We start from the raw sequence: 17,734 nt of genomic DNA, 5'->3' as shown, positions 1-17,734 counted from the left end.
AGGTCTGGGATGAAGCTCAGAGGTAGAACGCCCTTGGGTTCAATCCTCAGTACTGAAACAAACACAACAACAACAACAACAACAACAACAAAAAGCCTATTTTATTTCTCCCTATTTGTCACTTAATTGTGATTTGAAATGGAGGGGGAATAATAGATACTTTGCATATCTTAAGTTCTATGAGGTAGGTCCTTACTTTACAATGGGTACGCTGAGTCGTCTTTCACTAATGAAATGTTCCAGTGCCATGATGTGAAAGATCAAAAGATTAGCCAGGAAGATGACATCAGGATTTAGTTGACAATCAGAAGTATGTAAAGGTAAAAGAAAATAAGATAGGTGAGCTACCATTGAAAGGCTGCAGAGTTCAAAGGGACACAAACCTGGGGCTCTTGTCTTTGTATTACCAACTTCCTGCTGTATGACCTGCAGCAGGCTACTTATTTTCTCTGTGCCTCTGTTTTCTCAACTGTGTAAATAGGAATAATAGCAAAACCAACCCTAAATTTAAACAAAATATAGACAAAGGCAGAGCACTTAGGACAAAGCCCGCAGAGAGGAAGCACTAGGAGAATATTAGATTCTGGCAGTTGTAATAATGCAATATTTATCAGGCTCTGAGCTGAATGTTTTACATATATTGCCTCATTTACTCCTATACTACCCAAGAAAGTAGAAGTAAGTGAAAATGTACCAAGAACACTCTATCAACCACACACCTGAATTACAAATGAGAAAATTGAGGTATAAAAAGATTATCTTGTCCGCCGGGCGTGGTGGCGCACGCTCGTAATCCCCGCGCTTGGGAGGCGGAGACAGGAGGATCACGCAGCTTCAAAGCCAGCCGCACTGGCTTAAGAGACCCTGTTTCCAAATAAAAATATAAAAATAGGTCTGGTAGTGTAGCCCGGAGGTAGAAGGGCTTCCAGGAACCCCAGTACCGCCAAATTATATATATATATACACACACATATATATAATCTTGTCCAAGGTCATAGAATTTGTTGAGTGATAGGGCCTGAACTCTCATCCAGGGCTATTAATGATGCTATTTTTTTTTTCTAAGAATGGCTTTGGGACCACCATCAGCCCTATCTGAATCTCTCTATGGAGGCCCAAGAATCTGCAACTCTAACAAGTTTCCCAGGTAGACCTCAGGCCCTAAATCATGATTTTTACTAGGTAATGATATACATGGGAAAGTTACTTTCTATTAATTTTCTAGAGAGAGATAACCTCAAACCTTCAATTTAACGTCAAACACATGAATTTTATTGACAGCCCTGTACAAAGCAGACCCTCCCCCCAAAAATTTCACAAGATAATCCTTCAGCAGATGAGGATATCACTCCAGGAAGGGAGCAGTAGGGTAAAACATAGGAACAGGGCTGTACCCAACGGTCTGTTTGCATGTGATTGATTTTTATCTTACACTTGATGAATTGATACATAGATTTAATTATATCATGTGTTGGCCCATCAATACTGCTTTGCAGCTATTTTACATTCAGCCTGGGTACCAGATTGAATTAAATGGTTTTTTTAAAGCCTATAAAGCAGGAAAATATCTTTCCCTGGTTGGTATTTTTTACATATTGGTTACTAAGAGTCTGTAAGCTAATGCGGGTTGTAAAGTTCATTTGCTAGTGAGGAAGCCGATTTGACTTTTATGACTATTAATTTTTTATGGAGCACAGAGCAGAATGACTGGTGCTTCCCTGACTTAAACACCTCAGTAGCTATTGGGAATGAGGGCACCTTTACTTGGCAAGCAATTATCCTGACCATCCCTAAGGAGACAAAGGATCATATACAAACAGCTTCTAGGTCCTGCTAATAAGATCCAACCATATGTAATGATACTTGCCAGGAGCCACAAAAAAAAAATTACTGTTGCTGTTTTAATACCAGATGTCATATATTATAGGTTTCAAATAATGTCGGATAGAGTGAAAAAGGCTGGATCATTTTTACAAAGTCATCACAGCTCAGGTATTCCCAAGAGATATTAACATATCAACTTTTTCCTGCACCTACTATGTTACAGGCACAGTTCTACCAATACAGCTGACAACAAAAGCAGGCAAAAGACCTTTTCTCATGGACCTCATATTCCAATAAAAGCAGTAATACAGTAAGCAAAGGAACATGTGTTAATCAAGTGATAATAAATACTGAGATGGAAAGTGAAGAGAGATAAAGGGTAGAAAGTAATGAAGGGAGTTCTGTTCTATGTAGGGTGCCAGGTATCTCTGATATAAGGTGGCATACTAGCTATTATACCACCCATCTTATTTTGGTAAGCTGTGTAAGATGCGAGGATTTTTCTCTAGTGCTGCTGTCTGTGTGAACACTGTTGCTTCAGTAAACTAGAGTATCACTCAAGAGGCACTTCATATATTAAATTATATTAAATTTTGCCATATACTTTTTCTCCCTGCATTCATTCAATAACTATATATTCAGTATTTTGAATTTTCCAGGTGCTATGCCATGGGCTGCAAAAATAATAGGTCATAGTTATGGAGCATTTATTAAGTGAAACATTGTCCACGGCACTTTATGTGTCTTAATAGGCTGGCAGGGCAGACATCATTATCTCTATATCACCAATAAGGTAAGAGACCCAGGTGGGTTACAAAATGCCCAGGTTAACATCTCTATTTGATGACAGAGATAGAATTTTTTAAAGATCATGCTTCTCTTATCTCCATTCTAGGTTTCCTATAACATACAAAACCTTAAATATAATTCTTTGTCTTCTTTGGAGGCAAAATAGATCATGTGCATTCCAGAATAGATATACTTTTACCTCATTGCCAAATGAACCTCAGAAAAAGCTATATAACTTAACCCCCTGCCTTCAGACAAATAAATTAGTATTAGCCTCATTTATAAATGAAGCTTTCACCAACAGAGTTCAATCAGCCCAGGAAACAGGCTAGTAATTTTATAGTACAAGCCAGATGTCTGAATAGATGCTCCCTGTAATCAGAGATTGTCATTAGGGATAGAGAAGAGGGCAAAGGCCTGCATGGCATCCTTTGCTCTCACCTTCCCCATCTGCTCTGTTGATTCACCTCTTCCCTCTTGCCCTGTAGGATCTCTTTCTCCAGGAAAGTCCTCACTGTCACTTGCAGAAACCCTGCAATAGCCTTCTCTCTCAGCTGCCCACCCTCTCAGAATAAATCTCTGGGAGCGCCTGCTGCCCACAAGAATGGTTATCTCATTTCTATACAATGAAGCTCAAAAGTCCCAGAAGTCAAGTTCATAGGAGCTTAAAGAAGGAAAGGACCTCAAAGATCAGCCTAGGCCAGAAAAGGGATGCATGACTTATGGCTTGAGTCCTAGACAGAAGTTAGAATTCAGATCTCATGCCTTGATTCAAATGTTCTTTGGGCACTACTGCATTGCATTTCAAGTCATAAAATTAAGGAAGAAAACAGCTTAACTTTCATTGTTGGGAGTAATTGCTACAAATTAAGACATGTGGGTGATGGCAGTTTGACTTCCTGACACCTCTCAACTCACACTCCTTAGCCAGCCAGCTACTCCTCCCTTCTAGGACAACGCTGTTTCCCACACACTCTTCATAGTGATCAGTTTTCTCTACATACAATTGAACAAGGAGCCCAGAAGAAATCACCTGGACTCCTTCCATGAGTTGTAGGATGACTCTGATAAAGAATGAGCTGAAAGACATCAGAATTGTTTCCTCTAGATCATCAGATACATTTCAAAAATAACCAATGATTATTTCAAAGTGCTCTAAAGCCATCAAATTACTTTTGACATGATTAGCATAATTAACATCATTTTCATCTGAAAAGTGACAAAATTGTGACACAGAAAAAGAAGATCACACAGCTAGCTGGTGGAAGAGAGAGGGCAGAAATTAAATTAAAACCCTTCTCAGCTTGATTTGCATTCACCCAGAGCATTTTTTTTCCTGATACCAGGAAAGAATGAGGTAGTAATAAAAATCACAAAATTTACTGAGCAATGACTATGTGCCAGGATATGTCCTAGCTCATCCTATCCTCACAACAACACCATTAGCTATGTAAGTGTTGTTGTTGCTATTGTTGTTTCCTTCATTGTATACATGAGACTTGAAGGCAGGCTGCCTGATTCTATAGCCTACACTTACCTACTATACCATACTGGTAGTAGTGACTTTTCTCCCAACATGAACACTAGATCTTGATAAGTGTAGATCACATTATAACCCCTAACTAGTCTCTTTATCTACAGTGCTTTTTCTAAAATACAAACCTAATCATATCTCCCTTTGCCATCCTATAGAGAACATGCCCACATCTTTGTTCATACATGCTTTGGCTTCCTACCTGGATTTCTTCTTTCATCCCTGTAGCAGGCAGGATTTTGCCCCCTTGATACTCATACTCACAATTATGTTACCTTATATTGCAAAAGGGACTTTGCATATGTCATTTAAATTACTAATTAGTGACCTGAAAATAGGGCCATGATCCTGAATGATGTGAGTGAGCTCAGTATGAGCCCTGGAGCCCTTAAAATCAGAGAGCAGAAGAGGAAGTGAGAGAGAGAGATATAACAATGAAGAAACTTAGATTCAACGTATGAAAAAGATGTGGTGCACTGCTGACATGGTGATAAACATCATCAAGTGCCAAGGAAATAGAGGCCTGCAAGGAGCAGGTCAATTATTACAGGTAATTATCGTTTCCATTTTCTTGTCATTATTTTGTGTCTAGAGACTTGAAGCTCCCCTATTCCCATTATTTATAAAATGTATAACAGGTTATATTTCTTCCATTGTTCTATAGAACACACAAAATTATTATTTCTCTCTATACTTGGCTGCTGTTTCTCCAACGTCCTGTTACTACCTCTCACCCTTCCCAGCTTCTAATAATCACTACAATTCTATCTTATCTATATTTTAACATCCACATATGAATAAGAACTTGTGATATGTGTCCTGTATCTGACTTATCTTACTTCATGTCCCTCATTTCCATCCACTTTGCTGCAAATGATAGGATATCATTCTTTTATGGCATAATAATATTCCATTGTTTATATATAACACATTTCTTTATCCATCCATCCATCCATTGACAGGAATCTTGGTTTATTCTGTAACAAACCTATTGTGAAAACTGCAGCAATAAACATGGACATGCAGATGTCTTTTTTGATATTCATATATTATGTACCTATGTTGAATATATATCACATTATATCTCATAAATATATATAATTGTGTTAATTAATATTTAAAATTTAAGAAAGAATGCTAAGTACTCTGATTTGATCATCGCACACTATAATATTGTTGACTTATCATACTATACCCTATACTTTGTACAACTGAATTTTTTGAAAGGAATCAGTTTCTGCAAACAACTATTCAGCTTGGAAGAGGACCCTGAACCTCAGATGGGAACCAAAGCCTTGACTGACACCTCAATTTTAGTTTGGTGAGACCTGAACTAAAAAATCCAGTTATGCCATGCTGAATTCCTGAATTATAGAAGCAGAGATAATAAGAGGGTGTGTTTTATTTATTTATTTATTTATTTATTTATTTATTTATTGGTGGTGTGGTACTGGGGTTCCTGGAAACCCTTCTATCTCCGGGCTACACTCCCAGACCTATTTTATTTATTATTTATTTATTTAATTTGGAAGCAGAGTCTCCTAAGCCAGAGAGGCTGGCTTCTAACTTGTGGGATTCTTCTGAATCCGCCTCCAAAGTGCAGGGATTACAAGCGTGAGCCACCACGCCCTGCGAAGGTGTGTTTTAAACTGTTAAATGTATCGTTTGTTAGATCAGCAATAGAAAACTAATATACTCATTTCTGTCTTCTAAGCTTTACTCTCCTCTCAAGGTCCACCTGGGCTAGAAGAAAGACAGATGCCTCAACTTGAAGATTTAAAATATTAAGCAGGGAAGCATGGCTTGGTGGTGCATGCTTGTAATCCCCACACTTGGGAGGCTGAGACAGGAGGATCATGCAGGTTTGAAGCCAGCCTCAGCTACTTAGTGAGGCTCTAGACAACTTTGTGAGACCCTGTTTCCAAACAAAATATAAAATAAGTCTGGGAGTGTAGTGTGGAGGTAGAAAGCCATTGGATTTCATCCCAAGTGCTACAAAAAGAAAAAGAAAAAGAAAAAGAAAGAACAAAATATTAAGCAAGTGTGTGCAATTTTCCTGGGGTTTCTAATTCTACTCTTCCAGAAAGTAAAATAATATGCTCCTCAATGATAAACTGTAGCTGTTCCATGAAAGAAAAATGAGGGAGAAAAGACCACCACCTAAAGGAACATATTTTCATATGCAAATTAAGCATATTTTCAGATAAAGAGTCTTAAAACAACGAAGATCCAATATGCTCTGTGCCTTGCACTTCTTCTGTGCAGATTTCATAGTAAAACAAATTATGTGTCTGTACATGTTGTTTGCTCATGAGATGCAATCTGTTAGGAAAACAAGAGTTTCTGCAATCCAAAGACATGGCTAAATATCACCAATTTTCCTGAAATAAGTCCAGCATTGAGCACCAAGCTATGTGGGCAGTCCTCCTCCCCAGAATCCCCTCCCTGCAGGGCAGCCCTGCAGCAGGCTGTCCAGGCATTAGGGGAGGGGCACAGTCTGTGGTCTGGGGCCTCTGCTGCAGGATTCCAGGCTCACCCTTCATGGGAAGAAGGGCCCTTTCCAAGAGAAGTCTTTGTTTTCTTCCTTCCCCAGCCTGTCTTCTGTAAGGAAACTGCTCCTCCCACCATGGCTTCTCTATCCTTCTCACCAGCAGTTACTGTGCTTTGGGGGCAGGTCAAAGAACCACCCTGTGAGTTCTGTCAGCTGCAAAGCAAAGACCAAGGCAAAGTAACTAGTCTACAGAGAGAAGCTTCTTCCCCAGGAAAGATATTTTTTTCTTTTTTTGCCAAATAATTGATTAGAAAAAGAGAGCATGCCATGGGCCATTAATTGTGAATCAACATCAATCAGCCAATTCCCACATCCCATGCTCCTTCTCCCACTTAGAAAATAAATCAAATGTGGATATCCCTTTGCCATGTCAAATCATGATATCTGAATCTCTTAAAGAAGGGTAAAAATCTGTTAAACAATTTCAGGACTGAATTCTGGATGAAAAAGCTCTTTGAAGAATACACTAGAGTCAGCTATTTCAATAAGCCTATTTTTCTCTTGGCCAGAATCTGGATCCATCAAAGTATGTCAATTCAGGGGCGCATGGAAAAGGCACATTCAAAACCAAGGATCATCTATACTAATCCTTACCAGGTTTATAAAATAATTAAGCCCTGGTCTCAACTAATGTCATACATAGATCCTCCCCCTTCTGATTCCATGGGTCAGATTTGTCCTCTCTATGCCAAGGCTGCACCCTTTAATGATATTGTGACTTTTATCTAAAAGGGCAAAATGGTACAGCTGGTTGCAAGTGCTGAAGAAAAGATTCTTCAGGCAACTCAGAGACCCACCATCTGAGCTTCACTGAGCTCCTTCTCCTTTGTTTATTTCTGGGGGTTGTGTGGATGATAATTGTAAGCCTTTAAAATGCACTCAAGAAAGTGTAAACTGTCGCCGCTGCATGCAAAGGGACAGGGCAATGAATGGTCCCTGGTGACAATGACTCACAGGGAATTATTAGAATAGGCCACTACTCAAAATGTCCTTGCTTTCTCCTACCCATGATAGTTATTCTCCAGCCATCCATGAAGGTAGAGGGGGTTGATAGGTATGGTTAAGTCAAACTTCATTTAGTAGGAAAATTCTGTGCACTTTCTTTTGAGAAATTCTACTGGGAAATTATCCTACAGTAATTCCTGACTAGATACTATCATCACAATAGTCCTAAATGGTAAAAAGAACAGAAATTAAAAGCATATTTCACCCAAGGAACAAAAGTCCAAGCCCAATAATATTTTTACCCATACCTTACCTCTGCTGATATACATCAGCATTGTCTTTCTAAAGCAAAAGCATTTTATTTGCACAAAGAGTAGAGGAACAACCTACATTGTACTTCCAAAGGACAATTTCCAAGTCTGTGTGAGAGGGTAAGCTTCTGAAGCAGCCCTCACAAACTGACGACTACCAGTCCTGTTTGGGGTACTCTTTTTGAAAGCTCAGAATCTCGGAGGAAAATACTCAGTCTGAAAGAGGGCACTGACTGGGATCTATTGGGATTGCTATATCAGTGCTATTAGGATTCATAATCATGAACATATCTTTTCTGTAGCCTTAACTAAAGGGAAACCCTCATGTCTTCTCTCATACCTGACTTTCTGGACAGGGGCATGCAGGTCTGTAGAAACATGGCTAGTAGAGGAGGAGCTCCTTCATGCCCAGGACGGTGGGAAAGAATGAGTAAAGGACAAGGAGTGAGGGGAAGTTGATGAGGCTTTAAAACTGAATCCACATTTAACACAACCATTTATTTATTTATTCATTCATAGGACAAATATTGGTCAAATGCTTCATCTATTGCAGGTCTCTTAGAGCTCCTTACTAAAAAATCGTATATAAAAGCTCTAAAAAATCTTGAACTATAAAAAAATTAATTTAAGTTTCCCCAAATGTATTTAATCCTTAGAATTCTGTTTTTTTTCCTAAGAACATTTAGCAAACAATTAGTACTCCCTGAGACAGTTTTGGAATGGTAGTATAAAGCAAATTGTACTTAATTTTCATTAAATGCCAAGTGTATACTGATATTTATTAGATCTTATAATCATCTTCATACAGTCCTGAGAGATAAAAAAAAACTACTCCTAAAATTTTTACATAAAGATAACTCAGTTGGATTCAAGATGCAGGTGCTAGTAGAGGTCAGATTAGCCACACCTCCAGAGATTAGAGAATGCTTATTATAAGACAACATGTGTGTGAGGTAGAAATAGGCTCTCTGCTTTGACTCTGGTAGATGCAGGCTCAAGGTGAACACTGAATCAGGCCCAGTGCAGTCGACAAAAGTGCCAGAATAGAGACAGCCCGCATTGCATGTCATATCCATCCATCCAACAATAATATCAAGAGCCTTTGATTTTTAAACATGACCTATATCATCTCTTGCAATTTGCATAACTACCTCTGCATTTTTTTAATTTTACAGATGAGAAAACATAAGCATGTAAAGTTTATTTGCTCAACATCACACAGTTAATGTGGGACAGAGCTTGGACTGGGACCTATCTCTATCTATCACCAAAGTCAATGCTCAGTGCACATTGTAACACTCTCCAAGGGGAAGTCTGCCCAGCAGAGTCTAGAGAGCCTGCAGGCCACTGTGCTCAGATCCTGGTATAACCGCCATCTCTATTAGAGGAATGAGGTGTACCTAGGGTCAGGACTTGTAGGTGGGAATTGGTAATGAACCCAGCTTTAGCATTTATGGGAGATATATGCTGAGGAAGCCAGGTTTGAGCTGACAATTCAGCCTTTAAGTAGGAAAATTCGTTTTCAGTAACCTAGGAGGAGATTAATCTAAATGACAATGGAATAAAATTAACAATCATAAAGTAAAGACTTGTATTTTAAGTCTCTCAAAAGAATGATGCTGGAACTGATACAAATTCATAAACATCTCTTTCAAAGAATTGTCTACTTTATAAAATCAATAATGCATACTTGATAAGATAATATTAACTACATAAAACAAATTAGATCCATTTTCCGTGAGACTTTTAGCAATGTTGAGAATCATTAGCTATCACATTTTATTGTATGAGCTAAATGATTTACAGGCCCCAGTGCTGTACAAGAAAAATGTGTTTGCTGTCAGTCCGGCATATGTCTAGATAGCTGGCCCAGCAGAAGGAACAACCAACAGTTAGAGCTAGATTCACACTGGCATCACACATTTCACAAGAATGGCCTCCTCTTGCTCAGAGGTCTGGATTGCCTTTATTCATTTACAACTTGTCTTGCTCTCTTCCAAATAATAATGTTCTATTATCTAACCTGAATGTTAGTAAATGTATTGTAAGCCCTAAATTTTGAAACACTCTGTCTCTTGGTAACATTCATGACTTGTAGATGTATAGGTTTGTAGCTTCCAATATTTTAGTATGAAGTTTTTGTTCCTTTCACATCTCTTCTGTTAAAGCATCCGCATCAGTTCACACCAAGGCTCTTTTATGCAGCTGTAAAAGCTTTGATTCACAGTGTCACACAACAGCCTTCTCAGAACATCTCTCTCCATTCCCATCCTCCTCTCATGTCATTCTTCTATGTCCCTAAACCACTCCCACCCATACTGATCTGATCTTATCATGTGCTGAGGAAATTTGGTGGACTTATTTCTTATTTGATGATTATTCTCTTATCTCTTGGGAATGGTGATGATGTTTCTGCCATTGTCTTATACTGAGCTTTAATTCTTACAATTTTAACATTCCATGTAAGAACAGAGCAGACTTTGCTGGTATTTCTTTTTTTTTTTTTTTTTTTTTGGTGGTACTGGGGTTCCTGGAAGCCCTTCTACCTCTGGGCTACACTCCCAGACCTATTTTTACATTTTCATTTTGGAAACAGGGTCTCCTAAGCCAGCGCGCGTGGCTGGCTTCAAACCTGCGTGATCCTCCTGTCTCTGCCTCCCAAGCGCGGGGATTATAAGCGTGCGCCACCACGCCCGGCCTTTGCTGGTATTTCTAAAAACAAAAATCCCTATATCTCAATTATATAACCCTTTAAAAGCTTGTTACTTATTCACATAAAATCCAGCAAAGATTATTAGGATCACTCTATCATTTGGTGACTCCAAGATCCAACCTCCCTCCTTCTGTGGCAATGCCTTCTATCTCAACACCTGACACCACCCCACCCAGTGGTGCCATGATAAAAAAGAGAGACCATGAGTGTAGCTTTCTCAGACTTTCAGTGCCTCTACCCAGAAGTGGCATACATCATGCCCACCGACATACAGCTAGTTTGAACTCGTCACAAAGCCCACTTGACAGCAAAGGGGCTGGGAAGGATAGTAACCTCCAATGTTCCAAAAGAATAGAAGAACTGGATATAGGTGGTCGCTAGTATTCTGTACCATCATGAGTTCACACTGTAACATAAATAGCCAAGAACATCAGAAAAGTCTACCCGGGTCTGACCTGTCAGAATATCCAGATTCCTTAAATCCAAAATGCTCATTATACCCATCTTCAGAATTCCACTGGAGTTCTCAGAATTGTGCCTTGTATTCTACGATAGCCTCGTGAAATGTTTACTGATGGATTTAGTCAAAAAATTGGCAAGGAAAACATCATGTCTAAGCAAGTTATATCTCTTCCACATGGCCTTGCACCATTGTTTAGCTGCAGAAATAGTGTGGTTTAAAAGAAATGAATATGGCAAGTATGGCAGAATTTACTGTGGCTTTCAATCAACAACACATGAATGCCACAACTTCAAAACTTTCCTCTCCTCTGTTTTGTACTCCAGGACAAGAATGAACCAGGCAGTGATGGACCAAGGCCCACAAAGGAGAAAACCAAGCAACTGAATCTGGCAAGAAATATGTTTATGATGCAATATGACCCAAGAGTGCATTTCTCCCGAGCTGCCTTGCACACAAAGGCTCAGAGCAGAGGCACTGTCATGCCCATTAACAGATGGGGAAAGTGATACCTGAAAAGGTTAACTTTCTTGGGCATGGTCAAGCAGCCACATGAGGAAAGCCAGGAACAGTACTGGCAAGGCTGCAGGCTGAGGCTGCTCCTATTCAATTAGATGGTGTTCATTCGTCACTGACAGCTTTGGGGGGAAATGGATCAATAAGCACTTCCCTTTGGGTCACTTTCCTACTGTGTCGGATTTATATCTGCAAATGTTTAAAGAGTTCCCATTTACCTGGGGTTTTATGACTTTGTTATAATTGCCAGAGCTGAGCGAAAGCTGCCTTCCGTCTGGCTTCTCCTCCTGCAGGGAGCAGTCCAAAAACCATGTCATCTCAATCATAGAACAAAAACGCTTTGAAGGAAAACAAATGCTGCTTTTTTTTCCTTAAAAAGAAGTTGTTGAATTGCCTGGAAAAATCAGACAGTGACTTGCAAAAAAATCTTCCTTTTAGGTTGTCTAGCTACTGTCAGGAGAGGATGGATCACCTCAGTGGATTTTCTGAGTGTTTCCATCCAGGTCAGCAGGAAAGATTAGAAGATTATTCAAGAATCCCATACCACTAGGGGAAAAAAAAAGGCCTTTTTGAGTCAAGATTTCTTATTTTTAAATTTGAGGTCTATAGGATCATCTTTTTTGTATAATTAAATATATATATATATAATCACCTTTCTATACACAATTATTGATGATTATTATCATGAACATAATTGAAGAGTAACACTATTACATTTATCTATAGAGATATTTGATCTTGTGACACTGAGTTTTTTAGGTAATATTCTCTCATAAATAAGCTTTCACATTTCAGTTGTATGCAAACTCATAAGCATGTATATGTCCACCAATATATACATATGTATACACACATTTATATGTATATACATGTACCTGTTTATTCTTTCATGTTAAAAAACAGTAAAAATTAATAAACTTTAGTTTCCTTTTATTGTTTTCTCTACTACACCATCCTTCAGCCTATGCCTGGCTTTCAAGTAACAAACACACACACACACACACACACACACACACACACACATACACACACGGGCAGGGAGGAAGGGAAATAGAGAGAGAGGGAGAGAGAGAAAGGTAAAAAGATAAAAGAAAAAAAGCACAGGAAAAGTAATGCAGCTCTTCAATTTATCAAGATAGGAATATTGACAACTAAATTTGTTGTAAAATAAAAACGTAGTGATCGTGCTCATTTCATATTATAACTCTTTCTTTGCATAGTTTATTTCTTCCCTTTCCTTAATACACTCAAGTTTAAATGTGCTTACAGTTTAAAGGTGCTGAAAACAAAATAGCATGAGTAATGTTGGTTTCAGAAAATGTTACTAAATCAAATTACAAGGCAAAACCATTCTGAATTTAAACAAATTAATTACCAAATATACATCACTTAACTCCTTTAGGGACTTCCCACAAGAGAAAAGGCAGCATGAATTAGTGTCTGTGTCATTTGCTTCATTATTTAAGAAAGTTTTTTGAGTGGTTTTATTGCATTTCCTATTATTTTCTTTATGGTATTAGTTTACTTAAGAAAACTTTCCCTAATAGAGCATACAAAAGTATATTCTGTCTGTTAATAGCAAAATAATACAGAATTATGAATAAATTATATACTACTAATGAGTTTTAGAAGGGTGATGGAAAACGAAGACAAATAATAATTAGAAACCTACTCTGGGTCCACCACATGCTCAACATACAGATACATATTTCATCACGTCTTCAACAAAATTCTACAATAGAGTGTTACCTCCCAGTTTGGAAAAACATAATAGGTGTTGGGGAGACCTGGGGAAGGGAACAAAAAAAATTAGAATTTGGTCCTTAATATCCCAACAGTAAAATGTAGCTGGGTTGAAGCACAAATGTATATGATTCCCAAAATTTATGTATTGGAAAGTTATTTGAAGCTAGAAAATAAGTATATATTTTAAAGATCCTTCTGTTTCTGATATCAATATTCTTTCTTTTTTATGACTTTATGGCTTAGAAAAGGTACATAGGATAATGCTTTGGACAACGTGAGACACAATAACTGTGTTGTTGACAATGAAGATATTTATGCTACAGTTAATTACAACTATACTCTTTCAATGTATTGACAATCATAGATCCCCAGTGCCCAGATAAGTATTAAATAGGAAAAATGCAAAAGAAAGAAAGGAATTATTCTTGAGGTGGAAGAAAATTAATCTTGGCTTTTTAAATTCAATGTTGCTCTGTAGCTTTTAGTAATATATTGAAAATTACTAATGAATACAGTAATACTTTTTACATGACTATTGTGTACAAAGCACTATGTCATGATCCAGATGAGACCATACCTCAGGCCTGCAAAGTGCCACAGATGTAACTGAGCATTACTACTGCTACCTACTTTGATTTGCATGTTTTACAGGTATTGCAAGGATAGAAAGAAACTGCTTTAGGACATCAAGCATATGTGAAACTCAATTCCAAATACAATTTTGTCTACCAAACCACAGTCCTAGGCAGCTCTGTTCATATCAGCTCTTCAGAGATGGCAAGGTTCATCTTCAAAACCCTCTCTTCAGTGCATACTTAATATTATCTCAGAGAATTGCTAGGGACCGTTTCTATTTAAATGTCCCAAGTAGAGTATAAGAAAAATAAATGGTATTCCTATCTCACTTTCTTTGGGTCGCCCTCTACCATTTCTATAAACAGAAGCCCAGGCACTCATATAGGCAGCAATCCCTTCTGGGAGGCTCAGTATTCCAGTGCCATAATTTCTTTTAAAAGAGAAACAATCAGAGCATCCCTGTGGTCTTTGTCTGGAGCTCTGTCTGCTTCAATCTTAGAGTCAGATCTTAAACAACATAGGTAAGAGCTGGTTTGGAAGGACCACTCCAGACCCCATTTCTTGTCCCCTATCCAGGAGGAGGGATCCCCAAAGAAAACCTCACAGCTGCGCAGCACTGAACCTGGTCCGTAGAGGTCTGTGCCTCAGCCGCATTGACCTTTACACATGCCATGCTCTCTTTCACTCCAAGCCTTCACACTTGTCCCTTCCTCTGTTTACAATTTGCTCTCTGTTCTGACCTATTATCTCATTCAGTTCCTAATTTATAGATGGCTCTTACTGAGCCCCTGAATGTGAGTGAGTTATGGTTCTCTGTGCCCCAACAACATCCTGTGCTCCCCTTATAACGTTCCATCATTGTTCACTGCTAAACTGCCGTTAGGCAAACTAGTTTGTAAGCTCAGTAGGGTAGTGTATCTCTTTACACTACTGGATTCTCAGTGTATTCTTATGCCTGGCATCTAGTAGGTTTTTAGTAAATATTTGCAGATTGATTGACACAATCAGGCAATTAATGTTTGTTTATCATGTATTAATTTTTGTAGGCTTTCTTAGATATTAAATAAGTTCTATATAATTTAACCCTAAAGAAAAAAAAAGAAGCTCCTAAGGCAACCAGATCTGTAATTTTAATATACTTTTATTAATGCGTTATAATTATAGGTCATAATGTGGTTCAAAGTAAAATACATGCACACAGCAGTTGGTTTGTTTTCCTCCGGATCCCCACCCCGCTGCAACAGAGGAGAAACTCCAGTGAAGCAATGGAGGGAGTCTAGAGGAAAAGGGAGGGAGGAGACTTGATGAAAAAAATTTCAAGTAATGCTATCTACAGATATGTAATTATAAAGAAATAAGTTCTGCCCCTTTTTTCCCACTTACTTTTTTTACCCTAGGCATTATATCTCTCTAGAGTTTTTGTTTGAAAAAGAAAAAGACTTTGTAAACCTATTTGAGTGGTAATAAATGAGAAGGTATTATTTTTCTATCTCTCATACTTCTTAATACATATTTCTAAATTCAAAAGATTCTATCTTCTCTTGGCAAATGGAGAAGTTTCTTTATTATATATAAGCAAGGTGAGAATAACTTGGACAAAGCAATTCCCCCCACTGAAGTGTTGGTCTTGGGCAAGTCGTTCCTCTAGGGAAAAGCCATTACATGTATTGATCAACTTGATAAAAATCTCAGCAGGATCAAGCTATCCCTGAGCCTCCAATGATATAAAGAGGGGGGCCAAAATTGAGGAGGGATTGATAAGGGGGGAATGTGAAAGGAAATACATCAAGTAATATCCATGTATTAATTTGAATCTCACTATGATATATAATTACAAAGCATCAATAAAAATACCAAAAAAGTTTCAAGTGGCATTTTATGACAAACTATATAATTCCTAATTGACAAATACACTATTAAATAGTCATCTGAAGCTCACAACAATGCTCTTTGATTTCTTTGCAGCGTTTCTTTACAACAGACAACTGAACAAATGTTCTTGATTGACTGATTGGTTATTGATTGATAATTCTAATGTCTTGAGGTCCAGGAGAGCACATATTCAATGATAGACTGATAGGTAGATATTCAACAACTAACAGACAAATTCCAAACAGAGCATGAGAAATAAGGAAAGTGAGAATGGAGTTACAATAGATTATCTGAAAGATGAATAATAAAAGAAGAGGGGAAAATAGAGATGGCTAATGAAGGGATATCTGAGAAATGCCTTGAGAAAAAGCAGAACTTGAGCAGCCCCTTAAAAATTCCCAGGATTGAAGCAAACAGAACTTGGATAATAGCATATGATTTACAGATGAAAAATAACAAAATCAGTTTTGATGGCAAGAAAATAACTAAGACAATGACTATGAAAAACAGCTGTGAATAGCCCAGTGTGACAAGAGTATCAGATGTGTGTGCTTGAGTATGTGAGTGGAGAAAATCAAAGGAAAGGAGGATTTAGACAAAAATAAGACTATACAGTAGAAAGTAACTCATGGGCCACATAGAAGAGAAATTTTTATTTTATTCAATTTGCTGTTGCCTGGAGGACTGGCGTGATCAGATCCATGTTCCATACATGAGTTTACTGACATTAAAATGTCCAATGCCTCGGTTCTCCCAGCTATTGAATGAGAAAGATGGCCACATCTGCAATGAACATGTTTCCCAGCAATGGTTCTGCATATGGATTAGATCTTATCTAAAGTACTTTGGAACACCAGTGTGAAAAGCAATAGGGAGTTCATGAGTTGTGTTATTACTACACACTTAGTTTGGGCAAAGCTAGCTTTCAGGAATATATATATATATATATATAATGTTCTTCCTCTCTGGGCTAATCATATTAAAATGATACATACTCATAAAAGATTTCTCTTGATTCCGATGACTGCAAAGCATCTTTATAAACAATATATGAATTATTTCCTTTAAACAACTGTTCAACTTCCCACCATTTAACTGTGAAATGTAGCAACTCTCCAGGATCCTGTGGCAGGAAATAAAATATTACCCTTTGCGGCAGCATACAGAGCCATGTGCCCCATGATCAATCATTCAACAAATATTAATTGATGATATGATGGAGCAGAATCACACAGACTAGTGGGAGTCCTGCAGAATTCTTCTCTCACTCATCCCGCCTCCCACCTAGACACACATCTGCTCAGAAATGCAGGCGTTTTGCCTCACTCAAAACCGGCCCCGATGGGAAGCATTTCTAGGCCAGCTAAACTAGAAACTGCTTTAAAAGGTCATTTTTGCTGGAAAGCATTTTATAAACTGCAGACTCTCTCTCTCTCTCTCTCTCTCTCTCTCTCTCTCTCTCTCTCTCTCTCTCTCTCTCTCCTTCACCCTCATTCACACTATCTCTTGGGTATGTGCTTACATACACACACACACACACACACACACACACACACACACACACACACACACACACACACACACACTACTTTGTGCAATGTGCGGCTCATTCTAATAAAAGGGAGAAAAGGCACTAAGGACCCAGCTGCTTCTGTGAGCAACAGAGGACATCCTGGTTATATGAATGAAACTGACCGGAAAACATTTGGAAAATAAGATGGTAAAGGAAATTTCCTTTAAAGTACGTAATCTGTGTTTTCACTACAACTGGAACACTGCCTTGCAGCAGGGGAGGTAAGTGAAGAGGTAGAAGGGAGAGTGAGGTGGACATCCACCTAGTGCAAAATGTAACATGCAGCAGGGGATATTAATACACAACCTTGTGTAGTCTGTTTGA

The 17,734-nt window shown here is 38.2% G+C and overlaps 1 protein-coding gene across 1 annotated transcript in view; it reads right to left on the bottom strand.

Moving 5' to 3' along the window:
* Nucleotides 1–17,734, bottom strand: part of NXPH1 (neurexophilin 1) — a gene marked incomplete at both ends in the record, with an annotated part of 294,612 nt that overhangs the window by 194,417 nt on the left and 82,461 nt on the right. The gene's annotated exons all lie outside the window — the stretch shown is intronic.

Source organism: Muscardinus avellanarius (genome assembly GCF_963383645.1).
Source record: "Muscardinus avellanarius genome assembly, chromosome: 9".
In the NCBI taxonomy this organism is placed as follows: domain Eukaryota; kingdom Metazoa; phylum Chordata; class Mammalia; order Rodentia; family Gliridae; genus Muscardinus; species Muscardinus avellanarius.
This window is presented reverse-complemented; position numbering and strand designations above follow the sequence as displayed.